General features: G+C 35.9%; 1 protein-coding gene across 6 annotated transcripts in view; it reads left to right on the plus strand.

Annotated features, from left to right (window-relative positions):
• LOC126761121 (probable serine/threonine-protein kinase nek3) overlaps positions 1-17784 on the plus strand; it is a 120330-nt gene that overhangs the window by 5312 nt on the left and 97234 nt on the right. Inside the window, exons 1-2 of one of the 6 annotated variants that reach the window (XM_050478305.1) lie at positions 2067-2344; positions 8032-9618. The exons of 1 other annotated variant lie outside the window; for it this stretch is intronic. The gene's annotated coding sequence lies outside the window, so the exon portion shown is untranslated. Of the gene's footprint in view, positions 1-2066; positions 2345-7008; positions 7229-7884; positions 9619-17784 lie in introns of those variants that run through there. 4 more of the 6 variants (XM_050479113.1, XM_050479913.1, XM_050480736.1 and 1 more) reach the window with 4 other exon arrangements.

A 17784-nucleotide genomic window follows, 5' to 3' on the forward strand; every position in this document is an offset into this window, starting at 1 on the left:
AAAGAAATACCCAAAACACATTTCGAAACCTCCTTGTAAGTCAAAATTTTTCTGGTCTCACTGAAAGTTTTCTTCAGCATTACTACAACCGAATGAGTTACTGGTCGGAAGACTGAATGAAAATTATGTATGTATATATGTATGACAATATAACCCTTTCGAATCCTTCCGAGAAGCGACATCTATGTACATATTTTATTATTTTCGGAAGCTTTTCCTGCTTCTGTTTAATATTTTTTTCTGTACCATATGGTTAGAACATCCTAAGGCTTAGTCAACAATTAAAATTTTAAAAAAGCTTAATTTCTCCTGGTGTTTACAATGTACTACAGCGGTCCGAACTTAATATCTCATTTGTCGTTCAGTGCATCCAAGAAAAAAGCTAGTTCTTTTCAGTTTATGTAATTTACAGTGCAATACTCCACATGATAGGAGGGGTGAAGGTGGAACGGCCAATGCAATAACATTTAATATATTAAAAACAAGCAAGGAAGGGCTAAATTCGATTGTAACCCCACATTATACACTCTTGGAACTTGAAAGAATCAGAGGTTGACAAAACTTTGTATTCAACAAGTCACTGGAAGTTCGAAAATCTTTATATTAGGTATATGGGCGCTAACTGAAGTATAGACGTATTCAACATATCTTACAGATCGACCGATATTTTCGGCAAAAAGATAGCCATATGCACTGGGGTCCATGTAGTAGGTCGTGAAATATATAGTATGATTTTACCTAAATGTGGGCGTTGCCCCGTCCATCGTCCAATTTTTATTTCGGCTCCTACAAAGCCCTCTCATACCATCGCGGTGGTAAAAGTTAATGTCTCTGGAGCTTGATTTATCGCGCTTTTAGTAGTTTTCGTTACTCGCGTTTTTCCCAAGGGACAAGGAACACGTGTACCAAGTTTCAGTAATATATCTCAATTTGTACACAAGTGCCCGCACTGACGGACAAACTTACGGACGTACGGACAGTCACTCGGAATTCAACTCGTCTCGTTATCCTGATTATTTATATATACATATGTATGTGTACAACTCCATATCTATCTCGATTAGGTTAAGGTGATACAAACAACCGTTAGGTAAACAAAACTATTATACTCTATATACATAAGTATATAATAAACTGTGAATAAATGACAATAACAAGCAGCACACTTACTCAAAATAGTAAAACATTACTCTCAGTCGTGGCCATAAAAACGCAGTAATCAACATTCAATTGGCTTGTATACATTTGTTGTGCAACAAATGTTGGTAACATTGTTGCTAAGCAAATTGAAATGTTGCCAATGGCATGATAAGTGCTGCAGACGATGGTGCGCCCATTCCGTATTCAATTTAACGCTTTTCAACGACAACGAGCGCAATTTATACGTCCAACAACAACAACAACACTGACTCAATGGCATAAAAGAAACAACGAATTTCTCGTCCGTGTATGTGTGTGCGTGTGCGCAAACTGTATTAAGACACATTATTGTAATTATTATAATATTTTTATGAGGGCACTCACACAAACACTCACACATTTGCATGCAGAATACGGGTGAGACAAACAAATAAACGAAGGCGCGCGCATAACGCTCATTGAAATATGAGCGAGCAAATGAGTGAATGAAGTAAGCGAGAGTCGGGTGAGGTGAGCGCAAAGCACCGACACGGTGCTGGTGGATACGGTGTAACGAGCACGGGGAGACAATATCGGTAACAGTAACAGCAATAAGCATTGCAATAACAACAAGCGATGAATTGATTTTACTAAATTGGGGAATGGGTAGGGTACGAATGGCTAATGGTTGCATACTATGGAGCATCGTGATGAGTAGAGTAGAACGATGGTAATAACACACAGGCAGCGCTAACGACACAATGACGATGAACACAACTACAACAAAAGCAGCAACAATACCGAAGCAAGCACAACAGGGCAACACTCACAGCGACAGCGTCGGCAGCAGCAAGCAGCAATTGGCATGGCGTCGGCAGCGCCGATTGTGACGACGACCATAACAGTTTGGGTAAAATGTATCTAGATACTTAATTGCCACATTCAGTCGTTGTTAAATAGTTGCACGGCACAGTACGATTCCGATTCTATGCCATTACTAACGACGCTACACATTTGATTGCTCGTTCGTTCGTTCGTACGCTCGCTCGCTTATTGTCGACGCTTCAGCTTTTTATATTCGGTGTTATTGATGATTGCCGCGTGCGCGTAAGCGGCAATATGAACAACATAAAGCAAAGCAATAACAAAAACAACAAAAGCAGCAACAATCACAAAACGATAATAACAATTAAAATCAGTTGAGTCGGTCAATTCGGCAACCAAAGTGAGTGAATTCAACAGCAATATATGTATTTATATTTACTTAATTCGATGTCGCCAGCAACATTGTTGCTGTAAATATTGTGAACACATACATACTAGCGAGCGTGTGCTTGTGACTGTTTAGCGTCAGAAGTCTGCAAATCGAATGGAATTGCTGCAATGTGTTGGTGACAGTGCAAAGATGAAACCGTTGCCCGTTGGCATGGCGCGCAAAATGAGCGAAATAATTAAGTGCCGCAGCTATTTCAATTAAGTGTCGGTGCCGGTGCCAGTGTCGGTGTTGATGTTGTCGCTGCATTTGTTGCCACTGCTAGTGCAGTTGTTGTTATCATTTGCTTCTCCAACTTCTACGATTTTTCATACTCAGCACTTTGTCACACTACTCCACTCTGTTCTACGTATGGGGTCGCTCGGCCGTTCGTGTGCTCCGAGCTATTGTGCGCACATGAGCAATCCAAATTAATCACTCATCAAGCGATTGCTTCAAGTGATATATACATACAAACTGCGATGTGGAAGTGTGTGTGTGTGTCTGTTTATGCGTTTGTTAGTTTAGCCTTCCTACTTGTGCGAGTATGACAAATGCGGGTTTTCAGCTTTTTGCTGTTTCGGCGCTTCGCCATCGTCCGATGTTCCTTGTGTTGTTATTGTTGTAGCATTGCCTTCTGTGTGATGTTTTGTTTTGTGGCCATTAATCGAGCGTATGAAGCTCATTAGCATAATCTGACTAGCTGGACGACTTTTGCGCGGTTCGTTTCGTCTTTTGTTTGGCATGTTTTTGCTGTTGTTTTTGTTTTCTGTTTTCGCTTCGATTTAAATGCTTATTTTTGTATTTCACTAAATTGTTTTTGTGTTCATATTTTGCATATTTTCGCCGATTGCGTATTACGCTGGTGTCATTAATATTATAATGAGAAAAAGATGTTTTTGTGTTTTTAATTTTAAGTGTTTTGCTATGAATTGACATATTACGAGTGAATGGGAGACGAATGCGCACAAACAAACACGAAGTCAAATAAAGCACTCAAACATGAAATTAATAGGAAAATAATGCGGTGTTATACGTAAAAATAGAAAAGAACAAGTTGCGGTGGCAATAATTTAAATTAGCAATCAAAATTTTTGCGTTTATTTTTACATTGCTTTGTTATCGTGTGGATGTGGGCAGTAGTTCTGATTCTAATAGTTGAGTCAAATGTGTTTCCTGTGTAAATAAGTGTAATGCAAAGCCAATTACCAAGTAACACATTAAATAAGTTGAACCAATTAATCTAAAATTACATTTACATACATACATATGTATGGAAGTGTACTGTAAAACAAAAATATATAATATTTTAGTAACACAAATAATTAAATTAAATAAATTTACTAATATAATATATACAATGTTAAGCAAAATAAGAAGAGTAATAATGAAAGTAATTAATGAATTTTCAAGATATTTTTCTTTGAAAATACAAGCCGAAAGTAAATTATTAATATTATTTTCTATCTAGTAAATTCACAAAGTGGAGCATAAAACATATAGCAGAGCTATAAATTAAGTGGTGATGATGCAAAAAAATCAATTAATAATTTCTCTTGCAATAAATTGGATATTTTTTGCTACATATGTATAAAGCAAACGTTATCGAGTGAATGAATATAACTGAAACTATTTTTTCCATAAGGTACAGTTATAAATATTATTTTTATTTTTTGTCATTATTTATTTATTAATTGTTTTCTGCTATATGTACATATGTATTTGTTTCCATATTCTCTTCACTTGTAACGAAAACCTAATACCGTGACAGTAATTCGGAAAAAAATGAATATATTTCTCAGTTTTCGCAAATGCAGCTCCAAAAAAATACTCAAAAACACAATATCATTAATTATCACCTCGATAATATCTGGCAATTACCACTTAGCAGAGACATTTAATTCAGCTTTTAATGCAAACAACAACACCAAACCCAAGAACATAAAACTGCGAGTCAAATTATTCAAATGCTCGTGTCATCGCTTACTATAATTACAATCAGCAGCACAATGGATATATGTATGTACATACATAGATATATACATCCGCATTTACTTAAATACATATAGTATAGTGTACGCCACCCACTCATCCAATGAGCGACTACGTCAATGCCCCCGAGGTGCAACTTAATCACATTTCAAATTAATTACATTCGGGCAAGTCACTCCAGCAAAACCGAAGTGCGACAACTTAACGCGAAACCCACCCCCAAAACAAATACAGTGGCAAAACGGAAATATACACAGATTAATTTACTCACACATCAACTTCGATGTCTACATACATTTGTATGTATGTATGTGTACGCATTCGCGTGTGTAGGAAAAACGACGCCAACGCTACTGTTGCCGCTGCCGCTGTTTCGGCCTGTCATTTCGCTTAAATGACCAGTATTCGCAATTAAATCACCTTCATTGCTTTGTCATCAACGCCACTTAACCCATTATACTATACACAGCAAATAAATACACAGCACATATAGAGTCAGCAAGCACAACAGTGGGCTTATGGCACGCAATCATACTAACTCCAATTAAACCACACACACACACACAACAACAACAACAATAGCAGACACAAGCACAAGTAGGCATGAGGCCAACCACGACTGTTGCTCGGAAACGACCGAATGGGTTTGTTGAAGAGCGCGCGCGCACACAGTTTTCAGTAGACACTGCCGACTCATCGCAGCAGTAAAACGGGTGAAGACACAATAAATAAATACGTTTATAACAGTAGCTGGGTTAATAGCAGCCATTTCGACAGAAGCAGCAACAAAAATCGAGGGCTTCAATCGAAAGCAAAGCTCATCAACCTGGTCATTAGCACTAAACTCGCTGTTATTTGTCGGTGTTCCAGCGCTGTTATTTTGATTCGCAGAAATGTAAGGCTCAGTGGCAGCTAGTACTGTTATCAACATCACAGTCGTCAACAAGCTACTATGTGCCACAGTTAACAACATATTCATCATCGAGTGTTGCTAATTATAGTTTTTTCTGAAACTTTTGTAAAATTAAAGCAAATATTTATTAAAACTTGTTGAAATAATTGCACAGTTCTGTGGTGGTTTTTTGGCTATAAGTTCAAAAATATATGATAAATAACTCAGAACGATAAATTACACAAAGACATCAAAAGTATAATACACCTCTATAATTTTGTACTAATTATTATTCTTTAAAACTAAAAATCTCAGATATGACCGCTTGGCAAGTTTATTTTCATCCCCAATGATTTGTGTGGTTGCTGCTTTCAGTTTTAAGCTAAGAAAGTGCTCTATGATCTACACTGCAATGCTTTTCAAAAGGTAATCTTCATTTGCTTCAAATAAAGAGCAATTGACTCATATTGCCGATATACCCTCCATGTGACTGTATAAATGGTCAAACAGTCGCTCGAGTGTTTTACTCTGTATTTAATTTCTGGATCATTTAATCGATCGGTAGACAAAGTTCTTCTTAGTGCTCTTGAGTTCTGCAGCAAGTAAAACTCTCTCACTTAGATAGCGATTATTCGACACGAGCTCCCGTAAATATTGTAGGGTAAGTTTTAAAAATATTTTTAGTTTGTTTAGGAATTTTCAATTTTTTGTAATACTAACGGATAAATCCATATTGAAAACACGTAATAAATTTAATTAAAATTTCGTTTTAAACTCAGTGCCTTTTGAATGTTTAAGGGTAACTTCTTATGCTATAGTGAGAGATGATTCCACTACACTTTCCTCGAATGTTATATTTTTAGGAAATTGCTATATTTTTTGCTAATAGTTTCTATCTTCCAGTTCTAATGGATTAGAAGAGAATAATTGAACTCAAACTTGAAAACTCCCAACTTGGGACTAGCTTTAACTAATAGGTCGCCAGTTATACCATATAAAGAGTAACAAAAAAGGCTATCTTAATACTCTGATTAGGTTCATTTCCATACCGATATAGAGCATAAGTGCTTTAAGCGGCATTTCTTCTAATATTTCTATTATTAGTATTATGCTTTGTGAACAAAACAAAAACGGCACACAGCTCCTCAAAAAACATAGTAAATACATATGTGCGATATAGGCATATACATACATATATATACTTACATACTTAGGAGTAAAGCTATACATCACATAACTCAATTTTCCTGCGAGTTCGTACCTTTGTATATTACTCACACACATATATACAAGCATACAAATATACAAATTCATGAATATTTTGCTACAGTTACGTTGTCATTCCAATGGGTCCAGCAGCTTCGGCACCCTCTCATCTACAAAAGCCGGCGCTAGGCGCGTTTGAATTACTCCCAGTACGTAGTTAGCTGTACATGCCGCCGCTAATTGCATGCGCGTTAATTGATTGCAAGCAATCTGGCCACTTCCCTTCTCTGGCGCATTTCTGCTGACTGCCCAACAACACCCCGCTTCCCTCACCACCACTCTCCCATCCAACGCAGTACATGTGGCACTTGTCAAGCTATTAGCGAGCGCCACCATTACTGCAACAACAACAACTACAAGCATCACGTCGTATGTTGTGCTCGTATCAGTTGACTATACAATCATAGATTCGTACACATGTTCGTATGTGTGTATGCTGCTGCTAATGCTGCTGTCGCTTGCTGCCGTTTGAATGGCTCCGTTTGATCTCATTCGTTAGTTAAGCGCATTGGTGTGAAAAAGTGTATCGCACGGATACGCGATATTATTGTTGCTCGTTGATTGCTTCAGTGTCGGTTTCGTTATTGTTATTGTTACTGCGCTGTTTTTCCTCCACTTCCACCTATTATGCTACAACCGTCGTTGGATTTTTTCGCGCATTGTGTTATTTTTCACACAAAGCTCAGCTCAGCACTGGTTAAACTTTAGTAAATAAATAACGTGCGAGTGTGCGTGTGTTTGCATGTTGATATGCGTGGCAGTAGTAACTAAAATGTTCGGCGATTGTGGCTACAAGTTGTTGCCGACTTCGTTTAATTTTTGCGGCAAAAGAGAGTGCGTTTCATTTTTTGGCGGAGTTCGCATGTGACATTGTGTAAATTAACTAAAAGAGAGCCGGCAAATCGGTTTAAAAAACTGAATTTTACAAAGCTGGCCCATTTGTCGCGATAATTTAATCAGGCGTTTGTCGGTCGTTTAATTGTCGTTCTTAAGCTGCGGCGTACTATCAGTGCCGAAAAAACATAAAACAATTGTTCGATAAAAAACCCCGCTATTTTTATGTTTTATGTTTTTATAGATTGTAATATCATTATAATTTATATTTGCGTGGGGGTATCGAACTTGCTTATCAAGTCTTACTTCATATTTACATATAAGTATCATCGTTATCAATTTTTTTCTTAGAGTGTGTCTCTAGTATTTATTCTCCTTAATTAATTTGCGTATACTGTATAAAGAAAATAATTGTTTAAATTGTTTTTCGGAAACTAATAAAAAACATTAAAAATTTTGTTCGTAAATGCGTATACTTTAATCTCCAAGAAGTAGTATATTGCTTTGCATTAATTATTATTATTTTTAGTCAATGTAGCAAAAAAAACTATTCACTTTTAACCCGAGCACAAATTCGACGCATCTTAAAACAGTTTCGGTCATCACATTCAACTTGCCATCGGTGCCAGTTCGGTACTTTGCACATTACACATTGGTGGTTCATTTCGATTTGCAGCACAATGCCGAAAAGTTATGAAAAATATGATAAACTAAAGGATATTAAAAGCCGACGGCAAATGCACTGCCGGAGAAAATGATGTAAACAATTATTAACGTTTCGATAACTGCTGTACACCCGGGCGTATGAATAACCTACATTTTAATTACATGTGTCATGAAACGGAGCTAAAAAGTTCTATGAAATAAAAAATGAAATACAAATATAAACATTTGAATGTAAATATATAATCAAAACAAAGTATAAATACATATATGAAACTAAATATATATTCAAAGCAAAATAACCGCTAACGGAATACAATGTGAATTCGAGTCAATCAAGTTGAGAATATTATTTTACATTTCTATTTTTACCGATATTCCCATCAGTGCACACATGTTTGTTTATGAAAACTAACAACTAAATACAACAGTAATTAACCTCACAAAACAAAGAAAGAGCCATAAATATATCCGATCAGCAATGATAGTATGTGTCTGTGTCTGTGCGTTGCTACCAAATCGTCAGCAAAAACTTTCCTCAATCAAAACACACGCTTGTAATAAAATACTTGTTTATGTGTATGCTTTTAATACCGAAATAAACACTTGCATATTAAATTACAAGCGATTACAAATAATGAATAGTTTTGAAATGTGAAACAGTTGTTTAAAATACAATAAATGGGAAACTAATTACAGCATTCGATAAAAAACACAGCAACAAACCAAGCAAAACCAAGCAAAAGTAAATAAAAACTCATTATGATGGAATAATAAAAATTAATGTTTGTTTATGTGAAAATAAAGTGGTGTAGATAAGTGACACGCACCAAACAAGACGACTTAATTGGCAGGGAAAATGCGCAAACCAGCAACAATTATAACAAAAATAATAATTTAATTTACGCAGCCACAAACGTCGCCGCTCGGCATCATGTTGTCAATTTTAATTAAGCAAAGTGTATTAATTCGCAGCTCGTTATACTAATTAAGGATAATAAGCTACAACAAAAAACAAAACGCACTAAAGCAATCTATTATTTAATAAAAGCAGCCCCAGGCGCCCACCGTGTAACAAAAATAAATTAACAAGCGACAACTGAAGTAAAAGTTCACAAAAAAAACAACAACGAAAGCAAACAACATTACAAATATATATACTTTGAAAACCTCAGACAGTTACTACCAGAACTTCACAGAGCAGAGAAACAACGGCGCTCACTTCCACTCATACACAAACAAATCCAGCGCATGAAAATAAGGATAATATGCACTCAAAGAGCACTTTACATAGAGAGAGATAGGGAGAGAGCCGCTGGCGTAGCACATCTAGTAGTAGGATACTCGACATTTGTGTGAATCGAACATTTGTGTTGGTGCGCAGCACTTGCATAACGGATTCTGACCTTTAACATTTCCACTGCATGTGTGAGTACGCACAAGTAATCGTTTCTTTTTAAAGAAGTTCCAAATTTAGTGCCGCAATTATAACGGAGAATGAACAGCAGCAGCAACGTTGAATCACGTAAAGCACAACGCTCGTAAATGCCATCTGAAGCTCTTCTCTAGCTGTAAGCAGTACACTGAAAATATAAGACAGGTACGTGGGAAAAACGCGACAAAAATAATTTGATATTTATACATATATATGTTAAACTAACGTGAACTTATTTTTACTGAAATTCTGTACCGCTTCTATTTTGGTGTGTGGTTAGTTCCCTCACACCCTCATTATTAGTACTCGAATGCATTAATTCTATGAACGTGAAATGTAAGGATATCATATTTTAAAATCAAAGATGCAATGGGCAGTATACCACATAGCATCGATCATACAAAGACAATAAATTTAACAAATTTTAAATACAATAAGAGTACATTCCAAAAGCTAAGCTTTTCCATTTGAAAACTTTTGTTAGGATAAAATGTAGTAGTGTAATATACCAACAAATGCTGACTCATGATATTCTATTATCCACTGTTTTGAGAGTGAATAATTGCTATGGTTTCCTTCAAAAAATCTTTATTTAGAACGTTTTTTATGAGTTGCGGTTATTTATGAGAGATTGTTTATTATTATACATAACTTAAGCGAAATTTCGTTGATTTGTCAAATATTTTCAATAGCATAACCTATAAAATTAAATCGGTTGGTGGTGGTTTTTCTATTCGAATTATTTGATAAGGGTAATAGAGGAAACATAAATCTTGTAAACCAGATTTTTACACTGGAAATCAGTAATTACTTCTTCAATAAAACATAAAACTAAACATTTGCAAATGTTAATTTAATAAGTAAAATATTTAATTTTCCTTATCACTAATTCAGAAATAGTGACTGGCTGCTCAACCCATGATTTTTGGAAATGATATAAACAAATAATTGTTCGATTTGAATGAAAATGACACTTGACGATGTCAGCAACAATATAACTTGTTATATGTAGGTACGTGTACCCGTCCAGTATTATTGTGCATTTATTTATGTCCCTGTGTATACATTTTGAAGAAGAATTTGAAGCTTTAACTACGCTTCCCAGAAATAAACATAAAATTTAATGATTATACTCTGAACTACATATATATATGTATATATAGAGTAAGTACATATGTACGAGAAAGTTCATATATCTTTACAAGACATATGTATGTATTTATGCTTGGGGGTAGGTAAACGTGTAAGCACTTGCCAACAAATAATGAAAATTAGTGCTATACGAGGGCTGTCTGATAAATAACCGACCTAACCATGATGCACGCGACTTTTTCAAAATGTTTTTTTTTTTATTTTTCTACATAGTCTCCTTGTAACTCCACACACTTCTCCCAGCGATGCTCCCATCTCTGCAACCCTTCCAAATAGTACTTGGCGTCTTTGTCTGCAAAATACGAGTTCACGAAAGTGATCCGGTGAATAAGGTGGATGGTCAAGCAGTTCGAACCGCAATTCGTGGATTTTCGCCATGGCGACTGTTGAGGTGTGAGATGGTGCGTTGTCTTGGTGGAACAAGACTTTCTTTTTTTGCAAATGTGGCCGATTTTCGAAATTTCTTCCTTTAGCTTGTCCAATAATGATGCGTAGTATGCTCCTGTTATAGTTTTTCCCTTTTCAATATAGTCGATAAAAATAATTCCATGGCTGTCCCAAAAATCACTCCCCATCACTTTCCCAGCCGAATACACAGCTTTAGGTTTTTTGGGGCCGGTTCCCCCTTTTTAATCCACTGTTTAGATTGGATTTTTGTTTCGGGCGTGTAATGATGAATCCAAGTTTCGTCTACAGTTATCAATCGGCGCCAAAACTTGGTCGTATTGCCTCTAAACTGAGCCAATAGAGCGCTGGAAATGTTCATGCGCGCACGTTTGTGGTCTAGCGTAAGCAAACGCGGCACCCAACGCGCGGACAGCTTTCTCATGCCCAAATCTTGGTTTAATATGTGACAAACACGTTCTTTTGACATCTTCATAATCTCAGCTATTTCCCTAACTTTAATCCGGCGGTCGTCTAGTACCAATTGATGAACTTTAGCGATGTTATCGTTACTGGTTACAGTTTTTGGACGCCCAGGACGTTCATCATCTTCCAAGCTCCTGCGACCACGTTTAAATTTAGCTGCCCAAAATTTTACGGTGGTAAACGATGGTGCAGAGTCACCGTACACAGAGTCCAACTTATCTTTGATTTGTGAAGGCGTATTGCCTTTCAAAAATAAAAATTTAATTACAGCTCGATATTAAATTTTTTCCATTTTGGGGAAATCACCGAAATAGACTCACAAAAACGACTGTCAACAGGTAATTGCGCAAGATAAATTTCTGAAATTTTGGCGAGTAGCTATTATAATATGCACAATTTGAAGTAGAAACTTTTTTTCAGACAGCCCTCGTATTATTGCAAAAATAGATATCTGCGAACATATTTCCGCTCTTAACCGAATTATAGACACAAATACAATAAATGAAAATTACAATAAATGTATCGGATGTATTATAAAGAATTTTTTCTTCATTTAATGAACATTTGATAGTTAAAGTAAACATAATCAGCTTAGCTAGAATATATTGCTCGCTAAAAACGGAAAACTCGTCATCGAGAGCGGCTCAAATGAAATAATGCTTCAACAAATACTTAATCTGTAAGTTTAAAATTTTCGTCATCATAAAATTATTCAGCTTCCTTAGAATTCAAAAACACCATATACATGTGGTTATCGCCACAACAAAGTATAAATACATAAAAATACATAATGATATTGTAAACTTAACCGAAGGGGCTAAATTTAATAATTGGATTTATGTGGAAAAAGTCTACCAAATGTTCGGAAGTCATTATATAAAGGAAATGTTAAGAGGTATTTCATTCATATTTCGCACTAAAAGGCATTATGTTTTAAAGAAAGTGTCCCCCTAATTTCATTAAAATAGCACACAACTGAGAATACCCGTACTTTATCAGGATATCTTGCGTATGTCGGAGCTAGTGAAAGGACTGGACTGACTGCATTTACTTTTGACAATTAAAGTATGTTACAGAACACTGTTTGATGAAATTTTACCTTACACACCGGCCAACATATTCGGAATAAGATCTGTTAGAATAACGCGATAATTCGGGGTCCGATTTCACACCTTAAACTATATTATACATATGTAATATTAAATGATGACTCAATTTTGCTATAATATCTTACATATTAGACGATAAATACCGCATAAAGCATTAAAGCGGATGTTTGGAATTTTTAATCAGCTATATGGGGGTTAAGACTTTTGGCCCTACGACATATTATTATCAGCAAAACTGCTCCATGCGATTCACTAGGAACTGTAACAGATTAACTGGGGATGTATAGGCCCATTTATGTCAATTTTAAGCACACGGACACACCTTCATTAAAATGAAACGCTATCTAAATTTATTAAGGCAACTTACATTTTCACCGATTTACCTAAACGGCTTAAAGTCAACCGCAAATTTGAAGTAAATGGGGCAAGGGGAAATATTTCCTAAAAGATTTTCTCACAATTACAATATCTGTCACATATTGACCGATATTTTCTACAAATTTCATCCCTGGGCACTGTGATGGAGTAGTTACGGGCATATAAGTATTCCCCGAAAGTTGGGGTGTCACTCCGATTTCAGTATCATCTTGGCTGTAAGTTGGTGTTGCCACTCCTACTTTATCTTTCCACTCCTACTGTGTCTACTAAGACCCCTTAATAACGGGTGATCTAAGAAGAGGTACTTTTTACAATAGCCTTTTTTTGACAGATCACGCGTGAGTCGTGTCAAGCTGTCATGTTATTTTTGTTCATTATTGGAATATCATGGAAAGACTTACGACTGAACAACGTTAACAAATCGTTCCACTTTGTTACGAAAATTTACGTTCTGTAAAAAGAATGTGCTTCGCGCACTTTGTTCAACTTATGGTCAATATAATCGGCCTACTGAGTTTACTATCACCCATCTTGAGACTTTCATTATTGAATAATATTCGACATAATAGACCACGTGCAGCGATAGCTGAGTCTGTACATGAAAGCCGCAGAAAGTCGACTCGGCGGCGTTTTCAGCAACTCGGACTGACGTATGAAACGACTTGCCGCATTTTACGTCGAGAACTTTAATTAAAAGCGTACAAAATACAATTTGAGTAAGAACTGAAGCCACTCGAACTTCTCAGGCGACATCGCTTCGCACTATGGGCTCATGATATGTTCGAAGAAGATCCGACCTTTTCGAGTCAAAGTTTCTTCAGCGATGAGACCCATTTCTGGCTCAATGGGTATGTAAATAAGCAAAATTGCCGCATTTGGAACGAAGCGAACCTGAAGAGATCCAAAAGCAGGCAATTTATCTACAAGAAACAGCAGTTTCTTGTGGTTTGTGAGCCGGTAGAATCATCGGTTCATATAACTTCAAAAATGATGCCGGCGAGAACGTAACGTAACGTCAATGGCGTCCTTTATAATGCCACGATATTCATGCCTGAAATTGAAGCTCGTGATCTCGGCGACATTAGGTTTAACGATACGGCGTCACTTCCCACACATGGAATCAATCAATGGATTTATTGAGAGAACACTTCGGTGAGCAGATAATTTCATGTTTTGGGGCGGTCAATTGACCACTAAGACCGTTACCAGTCGAAATGCTCGACCGAGTCATCGAAAATTGCACTCAACGCATGGACCATCTGAGACGTAGCCGCGACCAATATTTGAAAGAGATAATCTTCAAAAAATAAATGCCAAAGAATGTTCTTTCGAATGATAATAAACATTTCTCATTAAATTTAAAATGTCTGTGTTTTTTTCTTAAAAAATGTAGGGAAATCACCCCTTACTTCGAAGCAGCTCCATACTTGTTTGCCCTGTCCCATAATAGATTTGTGCATCTTAGTTATAGCCATATAGCCATGTAGCCACAAATATAGTTAACAAGATATTATGTTCATATTTTTGACACTCTGTTGCGATTATATACAAAATTTATTGTTGAGAATTCAATAGAAAAATTATTCAAAATTCACATTTAGATTATTAGGGTGTTTTCTGCTCAATTAATGTTTTCCGTTTTTTATACTCTTGCAACCAGTTGCTCCTCGATGATCTATCTATATATCGATGAAACTTGGTATGTGAGTTCATTAGTACAAAAAAATTTCGTTGATGGGCGAAATCACTCCTAGCTTTCCTGCGCGCTAGCAGTATCGTTGATATAAACAAATGGACACTCTGCGATTATATGCAAAATTTATTGTTGAGAATTCAATAGAAAAATTATTCAAAATTCACATTTAGATTATTAGGGTGTTTTCTGCCACGCCCACTTCTATAAAAAACTTCTACCGACAGTCTACCGACAGTGTGAAAATGGATGAAATCGGAGGATAACACCGCTCACTACCCGTATAACGGTACTGTTAAAAACTACTAAAAGCGCGATAAATCAATAACTAAATACGCCAGAGATATTCAATTTTACCACAGAGATGGTATGAGAGAGCGTTATGGGAGCTGGTGTGAAAATTGGACGATGAGCATGGCACCGCCCCACAAAATTTTGTTGGTGGCTTCTTACATTCTTATGTCGCATTGTGAAAATGGGCGAAATCGGACAACACCCACGCCTACCTCCCATATAGGACAATTTTAAATTCCACTCGATTCGTTCAGTTTCCAGTACACAAATCAAGAAGCAATTAATATAACGGGATAAAACTTTGCACGAATAATGTCTTTAGTGTGTGCCATCTTATGACCAAAACTTTTTTAAGTCCAATAAAAACTGTTCAAGACCCTAGGTATCAAATATTTAGACCCCGGTACCTATAGTTGATGAATGGTATGTCTGTATATCAAAAATGGTCTGAATCGGACCAATACTTCCCTTAGCCCCCATATACTTAATATAAAGATTTTCGAACTGCGGGGTGAGTTTGTACCGGATATATCGGCCAATATGTCAGTTATCCCAATGAAAATAAGAAAGCGTGATTTGCTTCCAGCAGTGTATCTTTGTGCGTAAAATAGATAAATTTGAGCGAAAACTTGGCCAACCCCTATATAACTAATAGCAGGATTTCCTGCTGACTTCACTCTATATGAATGATTTTACACCTTACACTATTTCCCTGGCTTTGATTCTTGCAAGTTGCAAGAGTATAAAATGTTGCTTTCCACCCGAACTTAGCCCTTCCTTACTTGTTTTATTTTCGTTCTCAAACACACACTCATAAAATATTTAATTTCTAGTTTTTGATGATTTATAATCTTTTATATCATCTGTATGGGAAAATAATAATATTTTCTTCGTGTTTCCATAAGTATGGTAAGTATTTGTGTGTATGTAGGTAGATTAAAATTAATTACTTGCTAACTCATAATCATATACAACAAATGGAATTCCAGCAGCAAAATAGCCACTTTCGCTAAAATTAGCTTAGCCCATATTAGAAGCAGAATAAACGAAATTAAATGAATACAAATGTTAATGCTAAAATATGAGCGCTAATAAATAGCCGTCGAGAAATATCAAAGTCATTAGTGTGCATGAATGCGTGCTTTATAAGCGACAAATACCGCGTCTGTACACACGCACACACATAAATACGTAGTACATAATAAAGTGTCCACTTTTGGAATGGAAAAAACTAAAAAACAAATTTAATGCAAATTATAATATTTTGTGATCATTTGTTTTCCAAAGCTCCACACAAGTTCGCTAATAATAAATCTCATTATGCAGCTTTAATATGTCGAGCATGAATAGCAGATTTATTTGCTGAAAAATATTTCAATGGAAATAAATTTATGATTTTTTTTCTTTTGTATTACTTTTGCTGTCTTTGACTTTTTGCGCTTGTTTTAAATACTTTAGCGCGCTTATCAGCGCTTTCATCGCCGTCGGCATGCGCGTATGCGGCCAAAACGGCACTGTTCTGCTCGCTGCGCCATGCGGTTTCACAAACAAACTGTTTCCACTGTTCGGCATATTAAATATTTTGTGATTATTGCAATGTTCACATATATGTATGTAAGAGTGTACATATGCCCGGGGTAAGCGCCCCTCGTCCGCGCCACTGTACTTCTGCTCAGCCATACACTAATTAATCAGTGGCATTAAGTTTGTAGTGTGCGTATTTGTAAGTTTTGTTTTTTGCTTTTGCCTTCGCTCCTCGTTCGCCGCCTCTAAGGCGCAGTTCCAATTAACTAACAATTAAGTGAGTGTGTTATTTATAAACACTTGTTTCCAAGTTATGAAGCTATTAAAGCAAATATGCTCGTTTATATATACAATGTGACTGGATTGATTGAAAAAAATATACAATAACAACAAAGAGCGCATGGAAGTGGTTGAGTAATCTCAGCAATGCTTTTTATTTTATAAAAGTTTAATTTGTTGTTGTATAAATACGTGCTGTTAAATGTAAAAGCTATACATACACTGTTATACATATGTATATGCTCAAGTGTTCATTAATCACTTTTTGTGGCGTAAAGACAACGTTGCTTATAAATTTAAATAGCTGATTTCAAGTTTGAGATTTGAAATTTATAATAAATAATTTGTATTTCCGTTTGTGAGTGTGAGTGTGCATACCATTCCCACATATTGAATACTGAATTAAGTAATCGATTCAGAAATTTGCCGCTCATTAAAACTGACTGGGTTAACTTTTCACAGAGGTGGGAAGAAAAAATATAATAAAAACTTCCAACACATTGTTCTATTATATATTTCTGAAAGAGGAATATGGCTCTTCAAACAGTATTCGTTTTTAGGAAGCATGTATTAAATTCTCTATGACTTGAACAAAACAACTATTTTTACTATTTTTATATTATTAAAAAACGATGAAATAACCGCGACAGTGTTGAAATACATATCTATGGCAATTTATTGTAATTAACGACCCAAAATATCATATGTATATCGTATATCACACAAAAATACATATGGCATACATATGGCATCGTAAATAGAGTTGTTATCGGCCAATGAAGACCTAAGTGGAAATATGGCGTGTAACTTATTAATTCAATTGCCTTGTAAAGTGATTGCATTCCACGCTAATAACCAACTCAACGCAGCCTAATAAATCTACTGGCATACAAACAGACAAACCGCATGTGAGCTTTTGGAAATGTGACAGGTACTTAGCGCACATTTGGTAAGGAAACATATTCGCAGACAGTAATCGACGCTGTTAATGAACTTATCTAAATGGAAATAATATACATATAATAAATATAA

This window comes from Bactrocera neohumeralis, chromosome 2, assembly GCF_024586455.1.
Source record: "Bactrocera neohumeralis isolate Rockhampton chromosome 2, APGP_CSIRO_Bneo_wtdbg2-racon-allhic-juicebox.fasta_v2, whole genome shotgun sequence".
Lineage (NCBI taxonomy): Eukaryota > Metazoa > Arthropoda > Insecta > Diptera > Tephritidae > Bactrocera > Bactrocera neohumeralis.